Source organism: Plecotus auritus (genome assembly GCF_963455305.1).
Source record: "Plecotus auritus genome assembly, chromosome: 3".
Lineage (NCBI taxonomy): Eukaryota > Metazoa > Chordata > Mammalia > Chiroptera > Vespertilionidae > Plecotus > Plecotus auritus.
In genome coordinates, this window is record NC_137772.1 from 107,924,248 (window position 1) to 107,933,756 (window position 9,509).

General features: G+C 40.6%; 1 pseudogene across 1 annotated transcript; it reads left to right on the plus strand.

Annotated features, from left to right (window-relative positions):
- Window positions 1-2,346: 2,346 nt before the first annotated feature.
- LOC308244112 (natural resistance-associated macrophage protein 2-like) lies at window positions 2,347-3,778 on the plus strand (annotated as a pseudogene). The gene has a single exon. The product of its transcript is annotated as a natural resistance-associated macrophage protein 2-like (transcript).
- Window positions 3,779-9,509: the final 5,731 nt, after the last annotated feature.

Here is a 9,509-nt window from a genome sequence, read left to right on the forward strand (position 1 = left end):
CATCCCTCTCACAATTCAGGACTGCTGGCTCCCAACCGCTCACCTGGCTGCCTGCCTGATTGCCCCTAACTGCTTCTGCCTGCCAGCCTGATCACCCCTATCCAATCCCCTGCCAGACTGATAGATGCCTAACTGCTCCTCTGCCGGCCCAATTGCCCCTAACTGCCTTCCCCTACCAGCCGGGTCACCCCTAACTGTCCTCCCCTGCCAACCTGGTCACCCCTAACTTCCCTCCCTTGCCAGCCTGTTCGTCCCTAACTGCCCTCCCCTGCCAGCCCAGTCACCCCTAACTGCCCTCCTCTGCCAGCCTGGTCACCCCTAACTGCTCTCCCCTGCTGGCCTGGTTCCCCACAACTGCCCTCCCATGCAAGCCTGATTGCCCCCAACTACCTTCCCTTGCAGGCCTGGTCCCTCCCAACTGCCCTCCCCTGCTGGTCTGATTGCTTACAACTGCCTTCCCCTGCTGGCCATCTTGTGGCAGCCATCTTGTGTCCACATGGGGGTGGCCATCTTGTGTGTTGGAGTGACAGTCAATTTGTATATCACACTTTTATTAGATAGGACTAGAGGCCCGGTGCATGAAATTCATGCATGGAGGTGGGTGTTCCTCAGCCCAGCCTGCACCCTTTCCAATCTGGGACCCCTCGGGAGATGTCCGACTGCTTCTCACAATCCAGGACCGCTGGCTCCTAATTGCTTGCCTGCCTGATCACCCCTAACCCTTCTGCCTGCCTGCCTGCCTGATCGCCCCTAACTGCCTCTGCCTCGCCCTGCATCCGGGACCAAGGATTCCCTCCTCTGGCCGGTTGCAGGCACCTGGGACCCAGGCTTCCCTCTCTCTGGCTGGCCACAGGCACCCAGGACCCAAGCCAACTTTGCCCGGGCTGGCTGAAGCTGCAGGGGACCATGAGCAGTCGGCTTCGCCTGGGCCACAGCCACATGCGCCCAGGACCATAGGGCAGGCAGCTTGTCCCTCTCCTGGGCCACAGCTGCAGGCGCTGGTGCCTGAGACCGCATGGCGGGTGACTTGTCTCTCTCCCGGGCTGCAGCCTGGCTGGTCCCCATTCCTCTCTCGTGAGCTCATTTGTACCTGGCTGGTCCTCATTCCTCTCTCCCCAGTGTTGAGTGTCTGATCTGTTACAGCATGACAGTGTAAGGGTGTGACGACCATTTCCATATTAGCTCTTTATTATATTGGATGATTGGGTTAACAAAGAGATCAAAGAAGAAATAAAAGGCATCCTGGTAACAAACGACAATGAAAACACAACAATCCAAAATCTATGGGACACAGTGAAAGCAGTCTTGAAAGGGAAGTTCATAGCTCTACAGGCCTACATAAAAAAAAAAAAAATCATCAAACAGACTGTCAAATTACAGCGGTAAGGTTAGGGAGAGGTGGGGGAAATAAGAGATCAACTGAAGGACTTGTATGCATGCATATAAAAGTAACCAACGGATGCAAAACATTGGGGGGTGAGGGCACGTATGGGAGTGGGGTGGGGGGGGCAATGGTAAGATATGTACACATATAATACCTTAATAAAAATTTGAAAAAAAAATGGTAATAAATTATTTAACCTTACAACTTAAAGTATTAGAAAGAGAGCAACAATAAAAGCCCAGAGTAGCCTTAACCAGTTTGGCTCAGTGGATAGAGCATCGGCCTGTGGACTCAAGGGTCCAAGGTTCGATTCCAGTCAAGGGCATGTACCTTGGTTGCGGGCACATCCCCAGTAGGGAGTGTGCAGGTGGCAGCTGATTGGTGTTTCTCTCTCATCGATGGTTCTAACTCTCTATCCCTCTCCCTTCCTCTCTGTAAGAAATCAATAAAATATATATTTTTTTAAAAGCCCAGAGTAAGCAGAAGCAAGGAAATAATAAAGATCAGAGTGGATATAAACAACACAGAGACCAAAAATTAATACAAAATATCAATAAAACCAAGAGCTGGTTCTTTGAAAGGATAAACAAGATTGATGAACCTCTAGCCAGGCTCACCAAGAAGCAAAGAGAGGACCCAAATAAACAAAATCAGAAATGAAAGAGGTGAAGTAACAACCAACCCCACAGGAATACAAAGAATTATGAAAAAATACTATGAACAACTTTATTCCAACAAACTGGACAACCTAGACGAAATGGACATATTATTAGAAAAATACAACCTCCCAAAACTCAATCAGGAAGAAACAAAAAACCTGAATAGGCTGATACTACCAAAGAAATTGAAGCAGTAATCAAAAATCTTCCAGCAAACAAAAGCCCTAGTCCAGAAGGCTTTACAGGGGAGTTCTACCAAACATTCAAAGAAGAACTAGAGGTGGCTGCGGAGCTGAATCCTATTCTAAGAACACCATGGTGTTGGGGCCTGAACAGAAGGTGTCAGATGGTGCCGCTTCTGAAGATTATGGGAACTCTGCCAGTGTTGGTGCTATCAACCCTGCCTACAGTAGCTCCTCTCTTGCAAAATCCACCGGGATCTCAGAGGAGCCCTTCACCACCTACTTTGATTAAAAGATTCCCATTCCTAAGGAGAAGCACTCTTGTTTTTAGCTTTTGTAAACTCTGGGCTTTCACAGGACCAGGCTTTCTTATGAGCATTGCCTACCTGGGTCCAGGAAACATCAAATCTGATTTGCAGTCTGGAGCAGTGGCTGGGTTTAAGTTGCTCTGGGTTCTTCTGTTGGCCACCATCGTGGGACTCCTGCTGAAGCACCTTGCAGCTAGACTGGGAGTGGTCACTGGGCTGCATCTTGCTGAAGTTTGTTACCATCAGTATCCCAACGTCCCACGAATTGTCCTGTGGCTAATGGTGGAGTTGGCTATCATTGGCTCAGATATTCAAGAAGTCATTGGCTCAGCCATTGCCATCAATCTCCTGTCTATAGGAAGGGTTCCCTTATGGGGTGGAGTTCTCATCACTATTTCAGATACTTTTGTATTTCTCTTTTTGGAAAAATATGGCTTGCGGAAGCTGGAAGCTTTTTTTTGGCTTTCTCATCACTGTTATGGCCCTCACTTTTGGATATGAGTATATTACAGTGAGACCCAATCAGAGCGAGGTACTCAAGGGCATGTTCCTGCCATCCTGTTCAGGCTGCAGCACCCTACAGATCCAGCAGGCTGTGGGCATCATGGGAGCTGTCATCATGCCACACAATATGTACCTGCATTCTGCCTTAGTCAAGTCCAGACAGGTAAACAGAGCCAAAAAGCAGGAAGTTCAAGAAGCCAATAAGTACTTTTTCATTGAATCCTTCATTGCTCTCTTTGTTTCCTTCATCATCAATGTTTTTGTCGTCCAGTCTTTGACGAAGCATTTTTTTAGAAAACCAACCAGCAGGTGATTGAAGTCTGTAAAAATAGCAGCAGTCTCCATACTGGCCTTATTCCTGATGATAACTCAATACTGGCTCTGGACATCTTCAAAGGGGGTGTTGTGCTGGAATGTTGCTTCAGGCCTGCTGCACTATACATCTGGGCCATGGGGATCCTGGCCGCAGGGCAGAGCTCCACCATGACAGAAACCTATTCTGGCCAGTTTGTCATGGAGGGATTCCTGAACCTAAGATGGTCACGCTTTGCCCGAGTCATTCTGACCCACTCTATTGCCATTATCCCTACTCTGCTGGTTGCTATCTTCCAAGATGTAGAACATATAATCAGGATGAATGACTTCCTCAATGTTCTGCAGAGCTTACAGCTTCCCTTTGCTCTCATACCATCCTTTTGGTACCCAAATGATGTGGATGTTGTTACACTTGATGTCACATAAGTGATCCCTTAATCTTCTCATTTTTTAAAATTATTTTTTTCTTTTTGCTGTTCTGTTGGGATGTTTTCTGCTACCTTGTCTTCCAAATCTATTACTGTTGCTGTAAGTCTGGTCAACCTAGCAAAAATACGTGGTTCCAAATCACAACATAAGCAGCTTGAGGCTCACTTTCCTAGAGAAAAGAGATATCCATGCCTTCCATGGTGCACAGCTTGAAGAAGTCAATTCACATTGTAATGTAGCCTATGTTGAACACCATGATTCAATATGAATGGTGCTTTCTGTAACTATATAACACTAGAATATTGGATAACTTGCTGCTGTTCTTATTAGTACTATATGATTGATTGGAGGTTGGGAAAAGTAGGAAGAAATCATGTTACACTTTGTTCTTCATTTTAGGCAAGACCAGGAGCCTGGGTTTTGAGGTTTTAAAGACTGAAAGGTAATTATAAAAAAGAGTAAAAGAATTATCAGTGCTATAAATGAATGTCAAACATTATTTTCAGAACATATTTTGATATTATAATATACCAATATTAATACTAACCAAAGATTTCTGAACAAATCTCTTCTTACTAATAAAATATTATTGCCATTGCTGTCATGTTCTATGGGGGGAAGCACATCCTAAATCTGTTTATCTTCTCCACAAAAGAGTTTATATATCTAGAGCAGATGAGGTCTTCAGTGTGGGAAGAAGATTATAAATCTTCATTACTCAATGTAGGATAAGTAATTTTAGATCCAAAGATAATCCATCAATAGAGTGATGATGGTGGTTATATCATAAGCTGTTAGTGTGTGAGTAGTACTACTAATAAACTTAACCCTAGTGTCTTGAAACTGCAGCAGACTTCTAGGATATCATTTCTCAATGTCTTGGTTATACCTGTAAATCTCAAAATAAATACAATAATTGCAAGGTAGCATCAGCAGCTGGGGTAATTAAATACTACTTGTCCTCTGCTATGCAGAGACTTTAACTTAGCAAAATGTGTGCCCTTCATTACAAAAGAATTCTTTACAGGTAAATGCTCTATAGTAGAAATGTTGCTCCTTCTGCCAAAAGATGCAGTTTAGCAGGTAGGGAACCATCCCTGGGGTCCCTAGACATCCAAATGGAGATTATGAAGCTTAAATGAAAAAGAAAAATGGAACATGGAATTTTCAGGCTCCTGAGTTCTGACTAGTCAGATGATTGGGCACAAAAATGGGTTTTCTTTTTTCAGATTAGAAATGTATTGCCATGGAAAAATAACCAAATAATCAGCAAGTATTTATTGAAGGCAAACCATCCCATCATTGCCATAAACTATAACAAATATTTATCGTGTATGTGTAACATACACATTACCAATCTTGGAAGAAAAGAACTATAAGATATGAATTAGGCCACAGAGAATAAAAAACTCTGGTTTGAGGAAGGAAGATATGACAAAAGTAAAAAGACATAATTTTCAATGGAAATTATTAAATGGTAAGAGATATAAGGATAGCCTCTTTAATGGGCATTATTCTAGATCCTATGATACATTCAATAAGAAGTATAAGTACTTCTTACTGTGCTTAGGGAAATCAGAGTTTAATTGAGGGATGGGCTAAATATGAAACAATGAGAGAACAATAGGATACTATGAAGATCTAAGTAATAAAATGTAGAGTGAAGACCTCTGAAGATGGAAAGGAAAGAAAAAGAGCAAGCAATATGGTGTCAGTAGTCTGGAATGGCCCCACTGGGAGGGTGGGTGCTTTGTAAATCCTTGAAAGTCAGTGAGAGTTCAAGTCTGCCGTTGAAAATCTAAATTTTGGTAAACATTGGTAAGTTTGTATGTAAAACATTATTCAACATCAGTGTTCTGATAAAGGGATTAGACTATTTTATTTCTATTTATGTACTTTTTAAATATATTTTTACTGGTTCAGAGAGGAAGGGAGAGGGAGAGAGAGATAGAAACATCAATGATGGGAGAGAACCATTGATCGGCTACCTCTTACATGCCCCACACTAGGGATTGAGCCCGCAACCCGGGCATGTGCCCTGACCCAGAATCAAACCGTGACCTCCTGGTTCATAGGTCGACACTCAACCACTGAGCCATGCCAACCAGGAAGATTGGGCTGCTTTATTTTTTTTATTATTTTTTTAATCTTTATTCTTGAAAGTATTACATATATCCCCTTCTGTCCCCCATCGACCTCCTCCAGCCCACACCTGACCCTTCCCCAGATTCTCACCACCACACTGTCTGTGTCCATGTATTATCCATATATGCATACAAAGTCTTTGGTTGATTACCTCCCACTCATCCACCCTCCCTCGCCTTCCCTCTGAGACCCCACACTCTGTTCCATGTTTCCTTGTCTCTGGATCCACTCCATTCATCAGTTTATTTTGTTACTTAAATTCCACATGAGTGAGGTCATGTGATACTTGTCTTTCTGTGACTGACTTATTTCACTTAGCATGATACTCTCCAGGTCACTCCATGCTGTCTCAAAGGGTGAGAGACTCTTTTATTTAACTGCTGCATAGAATTCCATGGTATAAATGTACCACGGCTTTTTTTATCCACTCATCTATTGATGGGCACTTGGGCTATTTCCAGATCTTAGCTATTGTAAATTGTGCTGCTATGAACATAGGGGTGCATACATTCTTTCTGACTGGTGTTTCGTGTTTCTTAAGATATATTCCTAGATGTTGGAGCACTAGCTCAAATGACAGTTCCATATTTAATTTTTTTGAGGAAACTCCATACTGTTTTCTTTCTTTGTTTTTTTTTCTTTAATCCTCATCTGAGGACATTTTACAATTGGTTTTTAGAAAGAGTGGAATAGATGGGGAAAGACAGAGAGAAATATCGATGTGAGAGAAACACATCCATTGGTTGCCTCCTGCACGAGTCCCGAGCAGGGCCCAGGCCGGGGTGGAGAGCGCAACTGAGGTATGTGCCTTGACCTGAATTGAACCTGGGACACTTCTGTGTGCCGGCCAACACTCTATCCACTGAGCCAAACTCGCTAGGGCTATACTGTTTTCCACAATGGCTGCACCAGTCTGCATTCCCACCAGAAGTGTACTCATGTTCCCTTTTCTCTCCATCTTAGCCAGCACTCATCATTTGTTGATTTGTTGATGGTAGCCATTGTGACAGGTGTGAAGTGATACCTCATTGTCGTTTTAATTTGCATATCTCTGATGATCAGTGAATGAACATTTTTTCATATGTCTCTTGGCCATTTAAATGTCCTCTTTGGAGAAGTGTCTATTAGGTCCTTTGCCCATTTTTTAGTTGGATTGTTTGTCTTCCTCTGGTTAAGTTGTGTGAGTTCGTTATACATTTTGGATATTAACCCTTTTTCAGATGTATCATTGCCAAATATGATCTCCCATACATTGGGATCTCTTTTCATTTTGTTGATGTTGTATGGAAGCTTTTTATTTTAATGTATTCCCATTTGTTTATTTTCTCCTTAGTATCCTTTGCCTTAGAATATGTATCTATAAATATATTGCTACAAGAGAGGTATGAGATTTTGCTGCCTATGATTTCCTCTAGGATTTTTATGGTTTCATGACTTACATTTAAGTCTTTTATCCATTTTGAGTTTGTTCCTGCATATGGTGTAAGTTGGTGGTCTAGTTACATTTTTTTTTGCATGTATCTTTCCAATTTTCTCAGCACCATTTATTGAAGAAACTGTCTTGACAGAATTGTATGCTCTTGCTTCCTTTGTCAAATATTAATTGAGCATAATGGCTTCGGTCAATTTCTGGGGTCTCTGTTCTGTTCCATTGATCAATATGCCTGTTCTTGTGCCAGTACCAGACTGCTTGGTTATGGTGGCTTTATAGTATAACTTGATATCTGTTATTGTGAGTCCTCCAACTTTGTTCTTCTTTTTCAAGATTGCTGCAGCTATTTGAGATCTTTTTTGGCACCATATATATTTTTGGTGTGTTTGTTCTAGATCTGTGAAATTATCCTGTTGGTATTTTAATAGGGGTTGTATTGAATCTGCACCTTGCCTTGGATAGTGTGGATATTTTAATGATGTTGATTCTACCAATCTAGGAACACAGTATATTCTTCCACTTGTTTATGTCTTCTTCTATTTCTTTTCAACTTCCTGTAGTTTTCTGAGTACAAGCCTTTTACCTCCTTGGTTAAGTTTATTCTAAGTATCTTAATTTTTTTGTTGTAATGGTAAATAGGATTGTTTGTTTAGTTTCTCTTTCTGAGAATTCATTATTGGGGAATTAGCCATTGGTTTGGGGGTGTTGATTTTATATCCTGCTACATTGCCAAATTCATTTATTAACTCTAATAGTTGGTGATTGTTTTTTTTTGTTTGTTTGTTTGTTTGTTTGTTTGTTTTTGGTGGAGTCTTTAGGGTTTTCTATGTACAATATCATGTCACCTGCAAATAATGAGAGTTTTACTACCTCCTTTCCAATTTGGATGCCTTTTATTTCTTCTTCTCATCTGATTGCTGGGGCTAGGACTTCCAGAACTATGTTGAACAAGAGTGGTAAAAGAAGACATCCCTTAGGGGAAATGGGTTTAGTGTTTGTCCATTGAGTATGATGTTCACTGGAGGTTTGTCATATATGGTCTTTATCATGTTGAGGTATGCACCCTTTATTCTCATTTTGCTGAGAGTTTTTATCAAAAATCGGTGTTGGATTTTGTCAAATGCTTTTTCTGCATCTATTGATATGATCATGTGATTTTTGTCTTTCAATTTGTTTATATAATGTATCACATTTATTGATTTATGAATATTGTACAGTCTTGAATACCTGGAATTAATTCCAGGCATGGTGTATGATCTTTTTAATATGTTGCTGGATCCAACTTGAGAATATTTTCTTGAGGATTTTAGCATCTATGTTTCATGGATATTAGCCTGTAATTTTCTTTCATTGTAGTGTTTTGATCTGATTTTGAAATTAGGATAATGCTGGCCTCATAAAAAGAGCTTGAAAGTGTTCCTTTCTCTTGGATTTTTTGGAATAGTTTGAGAAGTAGAAGTGTTAGTTCTTTGAATGTTTGGTAAAACTCCCCTGTGAAGCCATCTGGACGCGGTTTTTGTTTGTTGGGAGTTATTTTTGTTACTACTTCTATTTCATCAGTTGTTATTGGCCTATTCAAATTTTCTGATTCTTCCTGATCAGTTTTGGGAGATTATATTTTTCTAGGAATATTTCTATTGCATCCACATTGTCCAGCTTGTTGGCATATAATTGTTCATAGTATATATATATATATATATATATATATATATATATATATATTACAATACAATCCTTTGTATTTTTGTGGTATCAGGGGTGACTTTTCCACTATCATTTCTGATTTTATTTATTTGGGTCCTCTCTCTTGTTTCTTGATGATTCTGGCTAGGGGTTCATCAATCTTGTTTATCTTTCTAAAGAACTAGCTCTTAGATTTATTGACCTGAAGGATAAATAACATATTAGTATACAATGAGATCAAGAAAGAAATCAAAAGTTACCAAAAACAACAAATGCAGTTCTAAAAGGGAAATTCATAAGTATGCATGTCTATCCTAAGTAGCAAGAAAAATCACAAATAAGCAATGTAACCTCTATGTCATTTATTTCTACTCTAATCTTTATTATTTCCCTTCTTTGTATTTCCTTTGGGCTTTTCTTGCTATTCTCTTTGTAATTCATTTAGCTGTAGGGTTATATAGTCCCTTT